General features: G+C 62.2%; 1 protein-coding gene across 2 annotated transcripts in view; it reads left to right on the top strand.

The window, feature by feature from the left end:
* ZNF423 (zinc finger protein 423) overlaps nucleotides 1-18110 on the top strand; it is a 250712-nt gene that overhangs the window by 13453 nt on the left and 219149 nt on the right. The window lies entirely within an intron of this gene.

The following is an 18110-nucleotide window of genomic DNA, read 5'->3' on the forward strand; positions in this document are numbered from 1 at the left end:
GAGAGAGAGGAAAAAATCGATGTGGGAGAGAAACACCATCCGTTGTCTCCCATTTGTGCCTTGATGGGTGCAACCTGCAGCCCAGGCAGGTGCCCTGACTGGGAATTGAACCCACGGCCTTACCGTTTATGGGATGCTGCTGCAGCATCCCAGCCACAGCAGCCAGGGCTAATGAGTACAGTAGCTCGTTTGACCTTGACACCCACTGCCCCCTGACCTCGCAGTGGGGGCCTCAGGCTTTCTTCTCCCAGAGCAGTAATGGGTCTCAGAGAATCCTCAGCTGAACTCCGTCCCATGTGAAGGAGTGATTGGACTTTCCCAGAGAGGGAAGTTCCGATGTCCAAGGTCACACAATGGCCTTGTGTCAGAATTGTGCTGAGGACAGGGCAAGGATTGGAGCCGGGGGTCCTGCTGCTGCCACTGACGCAGGCCAGGGTGTGCCTTGGGAACCCTCCGGAACCCAGAAGCTCCTGGGGGGTGTGTGGGGGGGTTCTGAGTGGGCAGACCTGGGCTCCCACCCCTTATCCCACCGCATCCTTGTCTTCGTCTTCCATGACACCGGGCCTCTGCTCCCGGGAGAGGTGTGAGGGCGAGATCTCAGGCCGCAAGACGGCGCTTTGCGAGGCCGAAATGCCCATGGGGGTTGGGCTGGAGTCACGCTCCCGAGCGGCCTCAGGTCGCCCCTCCCCCCACATGCACCTGTGCGTTTGTGTGCAGAATGGGGGCCGGCAAAAGTGGGCAGGAAAACACGTAGCTTACCTTGTCACCCACTGGACCACCCTACTCTCTTGGAGGTGCCGGCTTGCGGATGAGGCTTCAGCATCCTCCATGTCCATTGTCTGCTACTCTCCAAGGACAGCTTCCCTGTTCAAAGGGCGCCTTGGCCAGGCACAGGGAAGGGGGCTTGTGGGAGGGTGTGTGCCCACGTTTGCGTGTTGCAGATACATGTGTCTGTGTGTGTCTGTGTGACTGTGACCTGTGAGTCTGTACGTGTGCCTGAGGTGTGCGCGAGTGTGTCTGTGCTATGTGTGATTGGCATGTGTACACACGCGTGTGCTTGGACGGTCCAGCCTGTCAGCGCAGGGGCAGAGGAAAGGCTCGTGGGGGATGGGCTTTGCTCATGAGTCGCCTCCATCCCCATTCGTTCGGATACTTGTGGAGCGCCTGCCGCGTGCCAGGCACTGTGCTGGGCCCGGCCCCGCAGACAGACAGAAGCGAGGGCTCTCTCTCCGGTCTCAGGTTTTGGCCACGGTTGCGAGGGTGGGAAACGGGTGTCTGTCGGAGTTTCTCAAACGTGCTCCAGGATTTAGTCGCTGTCCCACCAGAAGGACACAAAAATGCTTTCTGGGGCCAAGCACGCTCGGCAGACGCTGCCTGACGCAGAGTTAAAAGTTCTCAGGGCCCCTGGAACGGGGATGCGGGCCTGTCTCGGAGACAGTCCTCCCGGTTCCCCGTTAGTCCGAGTTCCCCGACAGCCCGCCACCCCGCCATCCTGCCACCCCACCACCCCAGGGCAGAGCCTTCATGTGAAACTCTCCAAAGCCAAGATGGCACAGAGCGAGGAAGCAGTTCCCATTAGTGTACACGAAAGCGACGCAGAGCATTCCCAAGACCCAAACAAAACCCACGAAATCCCACTGAAAGCGCTCAGTGTGATTGATTGCGTCCAGTTCTACACGAACACCCTCGCGGGCTCTCACGGGCATTTCTTTCCTGGACCTGAGGGTGCTCTCATTCCCCGAGGCACAGGACGGGTGGCAGAACAGCCCAGATGCTCGCAGACAAGTTCAAAGCTACGGGGCTCGATGCGGAGATGCTGAGGGTGGCCCCCTGGAAGGAGCTTGCTGGCTGCTCTCGCAGCTGGGGTGCCGCTGCTGCTCTGAAGCGTTGGATGCTATTTTCGCTTTTCTTTGTAAAAAAGCAAAAATCCTCTTCAGATTCCTTTCGGTTTTTGAAAGCAGGCACTCGTCTTAAAAAGCAGGTGCTAATTTCGTAAAAGCCAAGTGGCATCATGCAAACTTTCAAAAAAGCGGGGAAAACCCACCGTTTCTGATCGCCAGGCCGCCCGGCTCACTTGTCATGGAGTCCTCTTATCTGTGTTCAGTTTGGGGTTCCGGTGGCGACGGTTCGCCATTGTTACCGATTTGTTCGTTCATTCCTTTGTTCCGCCCCTGCGTGTTTATTGAACACCTACTCTGTGCCGGGCACTGTTCCTGGTGCTGAACAGGCAGGCAATTCTGGAGGGAGCTGGGTGTCCTCTCTAAGGACGGGAGTCAGCGCCCCAATTCCTGGGAAATTACCCCGGGGGAGGCTGGGAGTGGTGGCGGAGACTCTCCAGACAGGGCCACCGGGAGGGGACACTTGAGTCCAGGCTGATGGGGGGGTTTCTGAGAGGAGCTGGAGGCTGGAAGCCCTTGCGATTGGTGTTTTGAAAGGGCTGAGAGTTGTGGGGGGAGGTCCTTCCAGGGGGATCTCCTGGCCAAGCTGGGAGGACCCCCCCCACTGGTCCAGCCCTTTGGTTTCTATGACACAGCCCAGGCCTCATAGAGAGTCTTCTCTGGGCTCTGAATCAGCTCCATGGGGCTGGTTCTGGAAAAGGGGGGCCTCTGGTCCCCAGTCCCGTCCCAGGGGCCCCACTGACGCTCCTCCCTCCCCGAACCACACCGCCCTGTCTCAGCACAGCCCCGTGAAGGTCACCACAGAGGGCTCAGGGGATGGCCCCTCCTGGGCCGGCGGCTGTGAGCAGAGCCCCTGCCTGTCTCGGTCACTGCCGTGTCCCCAGCGCCTGGCACTGGACCCGTGTCCCCACCCCCATGTGACAGATGGCTAAAGGAGGCCAGGAGGCTCCCACAGCCCATCAGAGGCCCAGCCCAGAAAGCAGCCCTGGTCCACGCCAGGTCTGGGACCAGGGCTGGTGCGGGGGAGACAGGGGTTTCCAGGAGGGGTGGTGGGGGCTGGAGGCCTCTGGGTTCTTCCTGGGGTCTGCCCCTGGCGTGGCTGGTATGGCGCAGATCCTGGGAGAGGAGCAGGGGAGGGCGGGGTGGCAGGAGATGGAGGAGCAGTGGTGGGGAAGAGGGAGAGTTGGAGGTGGGAGAGGGCCAGGCGATGGGGCTGGGTAGCAGTCTGGAGAGGAGCAGGGGAGCTGCCCGGGAGGGGTCTCTGGTTTAGGGGCCAGGCAGCCCGGCGCTTGGGAACGCAGCCCCTCCCGGGCCCTAGTCTGCTCCGACAGCAGGCAGCCCCGGGACCCCTTTGAGGCTGCTGTCCTGGGAATGCATCGGGCCGCCCCCCGCCCCCGCCCCCGCCCCGGAGGGCTCCATGGCTGCGCGGCAATAACTCAGGCCGGGTTTGGGCACAAAGCGGCCTCGGCGGGACGCCGGCTGGGAAGGCGCGGGCTGTGGCTCTCGCTTGTGCGTCCTGATGGGGCCTGGGCTTGTTCTGCACCGCGGGGCCCCGCCCCTCCTTCTCTGGGGCTGGCAGGCGCAGCGGGCGCCCCCCAGAACGCCGCAGTCCCAGGCCCCGAGCTGGGGGCGGGGCCGCGAAAGGCAGTGCCTGCGTCTAGCCCGCAGCTGGGGGCTGCCCGTGGGTGGGCTGTGGTCCTAGGGGCTAGATGTGTGCGAGTGGGGGAACCCTCGGGAGACTGGAGCGCGGAGGGGCTGTCCGCTCTGGGGCAGGGCTGGGGGAGGGGCGGTCGGCAGCAGCGGGGGCCAGCCACGGGTGTATCACAACAACAAATGAATGCTCTGGGTTGTTCTGAGCGCTTCATACTCATTCATTCCTTCAAGCTCCGTAGCAACCCCGTGACGTCCATGATCGCCCCGGTTTACAGAAGGGGAAACCGAGGCACGGGCTGGCAACTTAAATTGCCCAGTGTCCCACAGCTAGGACTGGACAGGATGGGAAAGGAGGCGCTCTGGCCTCAGAGCCACGAGTGGCCGTGGGCGTGGCGGCCAGGAATGCACGTGGGGGGTATTCCGGGCGTGGGGGTGGCTTTGACTGCATTTGTACATGTTGAAGAAACTGCAGACCGAACCTTTGCAGACAGATCTGAGTCACGATTCTGGGTTTGCCACTTTTCAGCCACTCACTCGTTCATTCCCTGGGCGCGCACTTCCTGCCTTCGTTCATTCCCGGAGGCGGAGCTCTGACTGTGGGCGAGGCGCTAGGCTGTGGCTGGGTGCGCAGCGATGAGTGACGGGGGCTGGCCCCGCCTCCAGAGAGCTTCCTCACCGTCGGGTCCGGGCCGGGTGGTGAGACTCGCAATAAGTAAATGCACACAGTTCCACCAACACGTTTCTCACGGAGGGGCTGGCCTGCTTCTCAGGACAGTGCTGTTCTGGGAGGTCAGTTGGCCGGGGCCAATGGGAAGGAGTCGCAGAGGGAGGTTCTGAGCTCATTCCCGGGGCCACGCCCCCTGCTTTGGGCCCAGCCCTGTTGGGGAGGAAGAAAGACGGTGGTCCCTTCCCAGGATCACCTGATGGGACAAAATCTGGGGCGATTTTGCGAGTGTGTCTCTCGGGGCAGGGACAGCGCAGTGGGGCTCTCCGGGAAGGGCGGGGTGACGAAAGAGGCAGGGGAGGGCGGTGGAACAGATTGTTGGGCATAGGGGGACCCGCTGGTCCTTTCTGGAGATCCCCCAGGGCAGGCGCCTGGCCCTTGAGCTTGACCGACCCTGGAGATCTGCAGGACCTCTGAGCACAGCAGCCTGGTCCGGAGTGCTCAGGGCCCCCCGAGTGTCCAGAGAGTAGGCCGCAGGGGTTCCTCCTCATTGGTCCGGTGAGGAAGGGAGGGAGGTCCGGAGAAGCCCACCTCCTTGCCCCGGTTTGCACAGCGCACGTGCAGCAGGGCGGCCAGGGCGCGGCGAGATGCCAAGGTCCCCATGTCCCGTGGACGGGGGTCCTGTGCTCCAGGCCCCCAGCACACCTTCAGGGTTGCAGGTGGAGGGGAGATTCTGCCACTCTGTCATTGCTGCCCACGTCCCTGAGCTGCCCCCACCCCTCAGGACCTCCAGCCAGGCCAGTGAGGAAGCAGCTGCCCCCTTGCCCCCCGCCCCGCTCCCAGCCCGCTACATCCACAGTACAGAATGAATTGGGTACATCTGAATGGGCTTTACTCTGAATTTCCTGTCCCCCATTGCCTCAAAATACCCATTGCTCAGGCTTGCCCCCGCGTGTTCGGGGCTGAGATGGAGCGCGAGGTTCCCTCCCTGGACATGCGGGGTGAGCCTGGGCCTGTCTCAGTTGTGGTCGGAGAGTTCCAGGTCTGCTCCTGTCTGTGGCGGGGGTTTGGCCTGGGCCACGGGGGTGGTGGGAGGGGGAAGGGCCGTCACGGGTGGTGTGTACTGAGGCTGACCATGGGCCCGGCGCACGCGAGTGCTTTCTGCCCATTTTCTCGGGACTCCTCCGGCCCACAGCCCTGTGAGGTTGGAGCCCTGAGGTTTGCCATCCCGCAGATGAGTGTCAGCCCGAGGTCCAAGGTCACAAGTCATAGCCAGGCAGCCTGCCACCCTGGGGCTGCCACGAGTCACTCCCAGCGCCACCTTCCGCAGGCCTGGTGAGAGGGCTGCCGCCCTCCCCCAGGAGCACAGGCCGGGCCGGGAGACAGACCCATAAACAGTCATGAACTCTGAGGCTGGTAACATCCCGTTCCCCCGAAGGACCCAGCTGGTGGCCAAGGGCACACCCCTGCCCGCCTCCCCCTCCTGCCTGCCCGGGCCTGCTCCTGCCCTGAACGTCACTGCGGGCAGAAGGGGAGCAGCGGTGTGGACAGGTTGAGGGGGAGGACGGGAGGACGAGGCCGGGCCCTTGGCACATTTGGGGTGGGTGGAGGACAGGGCCCTCCTGCTTCCTGCTTGCCTGGGACCCGCACACCCTGCTGGCCAGCCCCTCGCTTCTGCTCGGCGAGTGGGAGGTGTCGCCTGCACAGGGTTCTTCCTCCCCCCACCCCCGTGCCCCCACCCCACCCCAAACCCCAAGAGTCCAGCTGGCTCAGCCCAGGAATCTTGGATGTGGTGGCTGGGGTGGGAGGGTGGCCTTGTGGAGGGACTCGAAGATTTAAAGGGCCCTGTCTCGGGGCCTCGCTCCGTTTCCATGCACGCCGCCCCTCGGGCCCAAGCCCGGGCCTGTGAGCCGGCGCCTCTCTCCCCCGAACACTTTCCCCGGAGCCTGAGTGCGAACCTCGGGGTGCGTGGCCCTCCCGGGCAGCGTTTCCAGCTGCCCTTCAGCGCGCCCGTCCTGGCCGGGAGCCCCGGCAGGCAGCGGCGGTGCCTCCTCCCCACCCCCGCCGTCCCTCTCCCCGGGCACCGACCCTCCGCGCTCCCTGCCCTCCGCCCCCTCCTGAGCGGCTTCCTGGAACCCAGGGACCCTGGAGGTTTCTGGACCAGATCGAGTTGCCTGGGTGGTTCTTTCCGTTTTTGTGTGTGTGTGCGTGTGTGTTTTTTTGGGCTGTGCTGGGTGGAGGAGCTGGGAGAGGAGCCGATAATTGGGCCAGGGCCAGCCAGGGGTGGAGGCGACCGCCAGTCCCCGGCTCCCTGGGTGGAAGTGTGACCCTCGAGCCCCCCGTCCCTGAGTGGCCAGGGGGCCTGGCTTCCTCTCCTGGCGAGGATCGGCCCTGTTTGGCGCTTCCTGCCTCTGTCCCTTTCTCATTCTGCACTGGGACGCCCCTGGGGGTGGCGCGGGGCCCACGCGAACCGTTCCCCCTGGTGACTGGGGCCTGACTTGGCCTGGCACCCCCAGTGGCGTGCTGAGCCCTGGCCCGGGATGGGGTCAGCTACACTGCTTCCCCCGCCCTCAGACTGCACCTCCTGTCTGGACAGCTGGGCCAGGCAAGGCCCACCTCGAGCCTAGGTCCGTGCCAGAGGGCGAGACTCTGAGCGGGCTCCTCACAGACCCCTTGGCCGGCTGCTGGTGGGGTGCGGGGCCCTGGAAGAGGCTGAGGGCTTGGGGGAAACGAGCTCCAAGGCCAGGGGTGGGAGAAAGAGCGGGACCAGACCCCCGGGGACAGAAGCCAGGCCTAAGGACCCCCTGGCGTGGATTCTGCGGTGACTTTGAGAACCTCCGAGTCCTCTGCAGCCCTTGTCCTGCCCGGCCCTGGCGCCCCCTCACCCCCCGCCCCTAGGCCCACTGCACACACATGGTTTTGCTTTTCCAGGCATCCGCCCCTGGTCCCCTCCCTCTGGGTGCCTTCTGAGCTTCTCGGCCCCTCCCCCAGCCCTCCTGGGCCCCCTCCTTCCTCCTTGACCCACTTTAGTCCCCTGTTGCTGGGGGAGGGGCGCGCACAGCCGGCGGCTCTGATCCTGGCTGCCTCCCCCAGCATCCCTTGGGGCGGGCTCTGGATGGAGCCAGCAGGCTGCGCGGCCGGGCCCCAGGGACTGGCACACGGCGAGCTCCGAGTGGCGGCCTCCCTGCCCCCTCCGCGGACAGACAGTTCTGGACAGCTGCCCCTGCCCGGGCCCCTGGGAGGCCCTGCCAGGGCCGGGCTCCGGTTTCCCCCAGCCCCAGGGAGCCGCGGCTGCAGAGGTCCCTCCTTCCACCACCTCCGGGGCGAGTGTGTGCACTTCCCGACGAGCCCTGGGCAGGGCCAGGCCATGCTTCCCCCAAGTCTCTGCGGGAGACGCTGCAGCTGAGGGTCAGCTTCTGTGCCTGCAGTTAACCTGTGCGACTCGGGAACATTCACCAGCCCTCTCTGGGCCGGAGGGAGTTGGACCGGAGAGCTAGCCTTTACTGAGCATTTACTGAGTCCCGGGGACTCGGCTACGCAGGTCACATCTGCGATCTCATCGCATTGTCACCACAGCGTCGTGAAGCATGCTTTCCTGACCCCTACTTCGAAGATGAGGCAAGCGGGGCTCAGAAAGGGACAGTAACGTGCTTGGGGTCACACAGGCTGTAGCTGCTGGGACCACAGGGGTCTGAGCTCAGGCCGCCCGACGGGAGATTTTCTTTCCTGTCACCTCCTGAGACTGTCCTGCTGCCGAGGATGTTAGCTCCTCTGGGCCACTGCGTCGCCCGCTGAGGCTTCGAGGGTCCCGCATGGGTCTCCATCACTGTCTACTCCTCTATCTGCTCCTCGGGTGTTTCAGATGTTGACTGGGTCCCCAAGCCTGTGCCCCCCCACCCTGCCCCACTGGGTTCTACAACAGGCTATCGGAAGCCAAGGCCCCAGGCTGCCCCTGGCTGGGAACTGGCCCCCGGCTGAGCGAGCCCTAGCCCTGTGGTCCAGGGACAGGTCCCAGCACAGGGTGGGCGCTGGGCCCCAGCGCTGCCCACTGCAGGAGCCCTGAGCCCGCAGGAGTGTCCTCTGCCCTCCCTGCCCGCCCCCCACTCAGCTCTGCTGAGCCCCTGCGCCTTCTCCCCCTCTTCCTTTGCCACATTCCGTCCCCCCCCCCCCGCCCGCCCCGCCACGCCCCGCCCCCAAAAAGACGACCGTGAAAAACGGGACCGCCGGACTCCGCGAGGGCCGTTCAAACTCGGGAACCGGTGCTTCCCTAATCTCGGCGTTTTCTGTCTTTCCCTCCTTGCGTGTTGACATGTGGGGAGGGGGTGCTTTGGGAGCGAAGTCCGGGCATCTTTTCTTATTTGGCTAATTTCCTCTCTCAAATGTATCTTGTGATTAAACATTTTCTTAGCGCTTGGTCAGGGCCAGGCCGAGTTGCTTTTCATAAACGTTGGCAAGTGAATTTAACAGCCCTGCCTGTATCAGCGGGAGGCTTCATTTGCATAGTGATTGTTCTCGAGAAACAAAATAATCGCTGGCAGTTCGTGGAACGATCAATACCCGGGGCCGGAGCCCGGCGCCCGGCGCCTGGCGCCTGCGCAGACCCCTCCTCCCGCGCGCGAATCCGGAGGAAACTCAGTCTCCGAGGAAACTCAGTCTCGGGGAAGAGCCCTGGGCAGGGGGCTCGGGTCCTGGGCCGCGGGGACTGCCGGATGGGTGGAGCTTGTGAAGGCGCAAAAAAGGCGCCTCCTTGTGTGAGCCCCCATCCAATCAGGGGCTTGCAAGGGGGTCGCGTGCAAGGGGGTCGGGTCCGCGCGCGGGGAGCCCCTACTCCTTCGTGTTGCCTTCCAGCCTTTTCCATTACTGTCGCAAACTGGTGGCCTGAGGCCCGGGGCTGCCCACTGATAGGTTTTGATTGCGTTGTGCTGGGTTTAAAAGAAATAAACGCGCATTTAAAAATCTGGAGATTTCCCAGAAAAATTCATTCAGAGTTCTTGCTTCTCTCTCCTAGCACGTGGGCAGAGCTGGGACTGCAGCTCGAGATCCTGCCTGGCCACTGCCCTGGCAATGGGGGTGTGTGTGTGTGTGTGGGGGGGCGTGCTGCTCCTGCAGCCCGTCTGGGGGGACCTGGGATCCTGACCACCCTGTCTGCTTGCCCAGGGTCCTGCAGGCGTCAGGCCCCCAGGTGCCCTGCTCCCCCGGGCTGTAGTCAGGGGAAGTCAGCTCAGGCCCTTGCTGTTCGAGGAGCGCCCCCCCGCCCCCCACCCCCCGCTGCACCTGAGGGGCGGTGGGCTCCAGGCCCCCGGATGTCCACATTGGTGGGGGGAGGTGGGTGGAGGGCAGAGACGTGGGGAAGGAGGCCCTTTGGGGGCATACACCTTCTTCCCAGGAGCTTGCTTTCGCTCCGAACGTTCCTGGCCTCTTCCTCGGTGGCTCCCTTGGGTGCCGGCTGCCCCCAGAAGTCGGGCGCCCGGTGACCTCTGGCTGTTTTGTAGACTTCAGCGGCATCGCCCGGCTTGGCCAGAATGACGTTTTAGCAGATCGTGACACACGTCGAACCCACCTGCGTGGGGTGGGCCCTGAAGGGTAACCCGTCCGGTGGCGGGGCGGGTGGAGCGAGAATCGGGCTAGAGCTGGGTTTGAAGCCGGGGAAGGGGTGCCCGCCCCACAACCCTGGGCGGTCCGGCCTCGCAGCCCGTGCCCTCGGATGATAATTTGGTTGCTTCTCTGGCGCCGCCTCTTCGTAGGCGGAACAGTCAAGTGACAGGGTGGCCGGGGGTGGGGGGGGATCGTGGGCACGGGCCGCGGCTCCCTGCTGCAAGCTCTGCTGCACGGCCTGGGCTGGGGCCTCCCTTAGGATAGCAGGTCCTTCGCCGAGGACAGCCCTGGGCGGAAGCCGCACGCCGGGTCCCACCTTCCCCTCCCCGCGTCTCTGAGTGGAAGTCTCGTTGTGCAGATGAGGAGGTGGAGGCTCCAGGCCCACGGTCCCGGGGCTGGCAGAGCAGCCGGGTCTGAGCCCGGGCCTCCTGGCTCTGGGGCCTGCCCTCCTCCCTCCCTGTGACTTCATTTGCACTTAGCTTCTCCAGCTATACTGTCTCCAGGGAGCTGTCCCCACCTCCTAGAGGAAAATGATGAGATAAAATGAGCGGAGAACTATTTCATTGTGACCTCCGACCTTTACTTGGTAGAACAGGAACGTGGGGCTCGGCCTCTTTGCAGTTTCTGGAAGTTTTTATCGCTTGATGGCGTCATTAGCAAGACTCTCTGTCCCCTTCCCTCCCTGCCCTTGCCTTTACGGCTGGTACCATGACCCTTGGACAGCTCAGACAGGGTTCTCTCGACACCCCCTCTCATGCTGAGATCCTGTGGCGGTGAAGCCCCCGGGGGAGAGGACCCCGTCTCTGAGCACTGGGGGCCCCTCTCGTCGGGCACTGCATGGAGGGGCCCGACGGCCCTGCTGGACGGAGGAGGAGCAGGCGGCTGGGCTGCATGTTCAGTTTTCCCAGAACCGGCTGGCCGACAAGGGGTCGGACGGTATCAGTCGGGATGCTTCGGGCTGCCAGACGCGTAATCCCAGTCCAAAGCCGCGTGAGCCTGAGGGGATGCAGTAACTCCTGGGACTCCAGGCCTGTGGGGAATGTGGCGACAGCGTTCTTAGTGGAGCCGTCGGCACTGTCGGCGGGGGCCCAGGTGGCTCCTGTCTTCGGGCTGCGTTTTACTCAGTGCATTGCCTCTCGTGCTCAGATGTGTCTCCTCGTGGTGAAAAAATGGCTGTTGTGACACCAGACATCACACCCCAACACATCAGTGTTGAAGGGCTGGCAGAGAGAAGCTCGCTTACAGAGGCCTGCCTTTACGGGGAGCACCCTCCCCCCCTCAGTGGCCCTGTGGGCGCCTCCCTTGAGTCTTATCGATGAGAATGGCACCCCTGCACAGTCGCTTTCCTTGGAATTGGTGGCCTTGGGAGATACCTGGACAAAAAGATGTTTGGTTCAGCGAGAAAGAAATGGGTGGATAGGCCGAGGGGGAGGGACCCAGTGCTGTTGGGGCCAGGCGGGCCTTAGGAGTCCCTTGCCAGCATCTGCGTCTCTCTCAGCACAAGGTCTTGGAACACCGTCCTTGTCTCACCCAAGCTGCCCTTCTTGCTGACCCCCCTCCCCCCCGTGTTCCGGGCCACCGCCGTTCCTTTGCACCCCTTCCCCTGTCCTGCCTGGCTGCCTCCTTCTCGTCCGTCTGTATGCAGGTTCAACGCTGCCTTTCCTACCTCGTTTCCCCCCAGGCGGCCCCCGCTGTTAGCCAGTCTGTGTCTGTCTGTCTGCCTGTCTGCCTCTCGTTAGTTATTCTCAGCAGCAGTTGGTTCATGTGTTAGCTAGTTCACGGTCCTCTTCTGCACCAGGCTCTCGGCTCTGCCTGGACAGGTTCCGCTCGTCCGTGCCTGGGTCCTGGGTTTCAGGAGAGAGGCAGGAGGAGGGGTCCAGGAGGCTCCCCCGAGACGTGTAGTGAGCATGTGCCGCTGCCCACCGGGCCCTTCCTGAGCTCCCTGTCTCCTTCCTCTGCTTCTTCTGCTTCTGTCCCCCGCCGGCCCCCTCCCCCGGAGCCCCAGTGCCCTTCTGTGCCCTGTGCTCTCGGAGGAAAAGGAGAGACAAAAGGAGGAGCCAGGTCCCCAGGAGTCCGGGACCTGTTTTCTTGTTACGGGGACCAGATGGCTGGCAGTGGCTTCTCCGAAGGCTGGCTCTGCCGAGGCCTCCGCATCTGGAGGTCGCGCCCACGGCGGGGAGCCGGTGGGGTCGGCTGAGGGTGGGAGCCGGGTCAGCCGGGCTGGCTGGTGGGCCCCGGGGCTCAGGCCGGCGGGCGGGATGGATGCCTGTCTGGACGTCTGGACGTCTGGACCTGACCCCAGCCCACACGGGTCATGTCCCTTCGCCCCGAGGACAGTTTGTTTCCGCTGCTGAGCCCTCTGTCTGCCCATCTCCGGGGCGTCAGCCCACCGGCTCCTGGGAGCCCATCGGCTCTGCTCCGAGTCTTGCTCCTGCCGGAGCGTAGGGCGGACACGGGAGCCAGCTGGTCACCCCAGACACGCCGCGGGGGGGGGGGGGTGGGACGTGGCTGTGGTTCTTTTGAGTCTAAAGATAAGGAATCTGAACAATTTTGAGGAATTCCTTGACCAGAATAGTCAGTCAGCTGGACCGTCGACAGGGTCAGGTGGAGTGGACCCTGGGACACGAGGCCGTCTCGTCACCGTGGGTCTGGGGAGGGGACAGGAGAGGGCGAGCCCAGGCCGGGTGGGACATCACTGAGGGGGAGTGGGGTCCCACAGGGCGTGGGGGCTGGGCAGAAGGCGGGTGGGACTGGATTGGGCGAGCCTGCCGGAAGCTGTCCCTAATTTAGGTGCTCAGGAGGCCAGAAACGTCGCTCTGCAGGTGTCAGGGCAGAGACAGGACGTCCCCCGGTCGGCTGGCAGACCTGTCCTCTGGAGCTGGGTGCATGCCTCGCCTTGCGCGCGCAGTGGGGCCACAGTGTGTGTCCGCAGCGTGTCCATGGCCCTGCGGGCCCCGTGGGCCCTGCCTGGTGCCTGGCACCCACCCCTGGGGCCCTTGGGGAAGGCGCAGGTGGCCACACGAGCCCGATGAGCACAGCATCAGGTGGGGGTGCTGTGGGCACCCCAGCAGGCCTCAGTCTCCCCGGTCCAGCCCCCGGAGGGGACCCGGTGAAGCTGGTGAAGCTGCTTCCCCAGCGCCCGCCAGTGCTGCCCGGGCCCTGGCTTACGTCGCCTCTTCTCTTCCAGCGGGGAAGTGTCGGTGAGCGTAATTATATATATTTTCACAAACTCGGACTCTGCTTCATTGAAACTTCTATAAACATGTCTGTATAATTCTAATTAACTGCCCGCATAAAGCCATCCGAAAGTTACACGGGGAAGCTCATTTGCCAGACCGTTGCCTGAAAGCCAAGGAAAATATTATGTTCTTCCAACAAACGGACTGTTCATGCAGACTGCTCCCAAGATAAACAGGAGATGTTTGAGGACAAGGGAGATTGGAAGCGGCGATGGCCGCGCTTCTTGTGAGTGGGGTGCGCCAGGGTGCTGGCAGGGTGGGTGGCTCGAGCGAGTGATAAACGCTCTTCAAGAAAAGTGCCCCAGACGTGGGATGTGGGGTCAGGACCCTGGAGATGGGCCATCTTGGGGTGCTCCCGCTGATGTCCGCGGGCAGGAGGCCGCGGCGGCAGTGAGGTCTGACTCACAGAAGGGTCAGGGTGTTTCTGTCCAGCAGTGTATGCTTTGGTCACTAAGAAAGTGCGGACAGGAGACTCTTGAGGCTGCTTTATGTGTGGGTGAGAGTGATTTTAAGTTAACTCTTGTCCATCAATCCACCCTTCCATCCACCATCCATCCATCTATCCATCATCTGTCCATTCATCCATCCATCCTCCATCCATCCATCCATCCATCATCCATCTGTCCACCTGTCTGTCCATCTATTATCCATCCATCCACTATCCATCCGTCCATCATCCATCTGTCCATCTGTCTATCCATCTATTATCCATCCATCCACTATCCATCCGTCCATCATCCATCCATTCATCCATCCATCCATCTATCCATCCATTATCCATCCATCCATCATCCATCCATCCATCATCCATCCAACCATCCATCCATCACCTGTCTGTCCATCCATCCATCCATCCATCCATCACCTGTCCACCATCCATGATTTCTGAGCACCTGCAAGTGCCCAAGTAGGGCTCTGGATGTGCCATGAATAAAATGTGAGCGGTCCCCGCCCTCCCAGAGCTGAGGTTCTGGCTGTTGGTGCCCGTGGTGTGTTGGTGGGCAGGCCTGGGAGAGACAGCGAAGGAGCAGAGATGGGGGCCCTGGGCCGGGGAGGGGCAGTGGGAGGCTGGGTGGGGCGACCCTCCCAGACGAGTGAAGACCTGAAGGAGGCCCCGTTACTCTCCAGGCAGCGGGGACGGCAGGTGGGCAGCCCCTGAGCGGAGGAGTACCCGGGTGTCTGAGGAAGGCGGGAAGGAGGCCCGGAGCTGAGCAGGGGATGAGGGAGGCGGGTGATGATCTCAGAGAGCTGTGGAGGGCGGAGAAAGGGAATCGGCCCTTTTACTGGAGTACGATAGGCGAGAAGACGCTCTGAGCCCCGGGGCGGCGGTTGGCGTTTCCTTTCCCGAATGAAAAAGGCTTTAGCGTCGTGCAAGACTCGCGCGACGACAGCCCACGGGAATAATACACCGAACTACGGAGCGGAAAATAAGAACACCCCGACCTTCCCCTGCAGAGTCACGTGTGGGGGACCGCCCCTTAGGGCGCCTTCACTTCAGTCTCCCCCCGGGCTTTCCTCCTGCCGACCTTGGCCAAGGTCACACAGAAATGCCCCACGGAACCCTACCGAGTATCACTGGTGTCTATCGTCAGGGTTGCAGACGACGGAGGTTTGGGCGTGCCCTTAAAACACCTTGAACTTGGAGTCCAGGTAGTTTGGGACAGTCGGCGGCAGCGGAGGAAACTGTCGAAAAGCGCGCCCTGGGGGCTGGTGGTTCGCCGCGGGCGGCGGGGGCGGCAGGCCTCGCTGTGTCCCAGGCTCCCGACGGAGTGCGGAGCCTCTGTTCCGTCCTCCCTTATTTTTTCCCTGTTTTTTATCGCGGTGAAGCACGGAACTGTCCTAGCCGCTCTTACACGGACGGCCCCGTGGCACCATGCACGCGGGGGCTGCTCTGTGAGTGTCCCTCTGTCTGTCCCCCCGGGGACCCTTCCATCCTGTGACACTGACCCTCAGTCTCCAGGAGACAGGCGTCCCCACTCCCCACCCCACCCCCCGCCCCCGGCAAACACTCCACCCTCTGTCTCTGTGGGGTCCGTTACTCCAGACACCGCGTGTCGGTGGGCTCCTACCGGGTTTTCCTTTCTCCGACTGGCTGCTGTCGCTCGGCACGACGTGCGCCGGGCTGGGCCACGCGACGGCTCAGGTCAGAGTGTCCCACCTTCTTAGGGCCAAATGCGATCTCGCCGTGTGAACAGACTGCGTCCTGCCTCCCCGGTCTCCTGTGCGCGGGCAGCTGGGTTGTTTGCGTTTCGCGGCCGCGGCGGACAGTGAATGCCGCTCTGAACAGAGTGTGTCAGTCTCTCTTTGGGACCCTGCCTCCAGCCCCCGTCAGTAAGTGTATATATATGCAGAAGCGGGGTCGCTGGGTCAAGTGGTGTCCTAGTTTAGATTTTCGGAGGAGCCTCCAGGCGGTGTTCCGCGGTGGCTGCCGCAGTGCACGTTCCCACCAGCGGGGCCCGGGGCTCCGGGGGCTCCATGTGCTCCCCGGCCCGTGTGGTTTCTCGGTCGGTTTCCCCATAGCGCCGTCCCGACGGGTGTGAGGCCCTCGCTGCCTGTGGTTTCTCTGTGCGTGTCCTTGACCGTCCGTGAGGCTGTCCGTGGGGCGTCTTCTCTCGTGCTTACTGGCCGTTTGCGTGTCTTCTCTGAAGGGAAGACTGTTCCAGCCCCTTGTGCATTTTTGATTCGGGTTCCATTCCCTTCCCTTTCCCTTTCCCTTTCCCTTTCCCTTTCCCCTTTCCTTTCCTTTCTCCTTTCTCCTTTCCTTTCCTTTCCTTTCCTTTCCTTTCCTTTCCTCTTTCCTTCCCATTCCCTTTCTCGTCTCTTCTTTCTTTCTTTTTTTTTTTTTTTGCTGAGTTGTAGGTGTTCCCCATGTAGTTCTGGAAACACGTTTCGCAGACATGTCCTCCCAGTTTGCGTCAGTTCTCTCGTAGTCTGACGACCGCCCCGTGACGTTGGTGCCATGGTTACCGTTGGTGACAAACAAAGACTCGGCGAGCTGGTCGGGCTCCCCACATCACACAGGTGGTCAGGGATCCCCAGATCACACGGATAGTGAGGGACAGGGCCGAGAATGGGAGCTCATCATCCGAGTCCCATCCTGGGCGGGGTTCAGGTTCCAGACGCCCCAGGCGACGCTCATGAAAACCCCTGCGAGGGCGCTCTGTGCGGTGGACGGACGGACCGATGCACCGACGGAGGAGCCCCTAACCCTTCCTCCTCCCCTCCTGGCTCGTTGCGTTGGGGTGTTTGCCTCTGCCGTGCGCTCAGGAAAGGCTCTGGGAAGGTCCCCCGGGCCGGAGGGACCACCGAGCATCTCACGCAGCCCAGCCCCCGGCACGCAGCGCCCCTTTTCTATGAGCAGGAGTCTCTATCACTGGCAAATCCTTCTGACGCCTTGTGGGGCCTTAGCAAAGCGCCACCTGGAGCCACCCATGCCTTCCAGGGCCACAGGGATTGGCCCTGGATGTGAGGGCCTGCTTTTAGTCGCTTCATTCATTCACTCCCTCATTCATTCATTCATTCATTCATTCGCTCAGAGGGAGGTGTGATTTTTTTTCCTTCCAGGAGATTCCCCTGGTCTCAAGTTTCCGGAGGCACCGGTACAATCTAGATTCCAATTAGCTTAATTGCTTTATGTTAGACTTCTTAGAAAAGATTTTTTTTTTCCCCTGCTGATGGCTGTGGTTCCAGGAATGTCCGCCCCCACCCCATCTTCCTTCCTGCTTCTTCCGAAGCTCGTTTCTTTCCACTTGATCCCTCTCCCGGGCGGGCCCACCCCTCGGTCCCGTGGCACTGTGTCCGTCAACGCCGGGGCAGCCCGCACGGAGTGGGCAAGACGGCAGGGAAGGGAACCTTATCTATGAGACATAACCGTCTGACATTTAAATATCAATTTTACATTTAAATATCTTCATACTGTATACCTTTATACTTAAATACCCTCTACCTTTGTACAATGACGTATCTCTCTTTAAACAGAAAATTCCCGTGTCGCGGTGAGTGCCCACTGCAGTATGCCCTGCGTGCTTGCCCCGCCCCCCCCCCCCCCCCGTCCTCCGTCAACATCAGAGTTTTTTTTAAAAAGTTCTCTCCAGCAGCCGCAGGAAACAGTTACATCCTGACGGACACACAGGATGTCGGAGCAGCCTTCTCGCTGCTAAGTGATCAGGATTTCAGCCAAGGGAATATAATGAAATCCACATAAAAATTTATTTACCTAATGAAAATCCTGGAGTAATGCATAAGTGGTTCTCTGATAATAAAATGCAAATCTAAAACTATAACCAGGAGGACAATAATCTTCATTAAACGTATTGTCTAGAGGAAGCCCGTGACATCCACTTAACAGTGATTTGATTTGTTTAGTAATTTCCACGTAATATTTAAACTTTATTTTGAGCCTTAAACACCCGCCCACGCGTTTCTTCTGCGTCCGGGAGGAGGGCGGTGGCGGGTGGCTGGGGGCCGGCGGGTGGCCGGGGGCCGGCGGGTGAGCACTGTAGCCCTGGTGGAGCCTCGGGGCCTCTGCCACGGGGCACCCTGCAAGGGTGGCCTTTCCTCCATCTCTAGGCAGCTCTGTGTCTGCCGGAAAGGTGGGGTCCAGGAAGAGAAAGCCGGGGATCAGGTTTCCTTCTGTGCGGGAGACCCGGAAAAGCTCCTGTTTGGAAGGCAGCCAGGAGCTCTGAGGACCAGAGGGCTCGGAGAGGGGCGAGTGACTGGCTCACGTTTACCCTGAGCTCCCAGACGACCCGAGTTGCTGGTCCACCGCTCCTGCCTCCTGGAAGCCCACCAGGCCCCATCACTTGGGCGCCCGGGGGGCATATCTGCAGGTGCCCCCACCGCTGGCCCAGGACTGCCCCGCCCTCCCTTAGGGCTGCAGTGACTGGCGTTTGGAATCAGGCTCCTCTGGGTGGGAGACCTGGCCCTGCCCCTCGTAAGCGGAGTGACAGTGGGCGTGGCCCTCACCCCCGGGGGGTCCTCCCCTGGGAAGGGGCTCTAGTCCCCCTCCTCCAGGACCCTGAGGAAACACCAAGGAGCCTGTCCGCTCGGGGGTATCGTGCC

This window comes from Phyllostomus hastatus, unplaced genomic scaffold (genome assembly GCF_019186645.2).
Source record: "Phyllostomus hastatus isolate PE091 unplaced genomic scaffold, TTU_PhHast_1.1 phas_scaffold_345, whole genome shotgun sequence".
In the NCBI taxonomy this organism is placed as follows: Eukaryota; Metazoa; Chordata; class Mammalia; order Chiroptera; family Phyllostomidae; genus Phyllostomus; species Phyllostomus hastatus.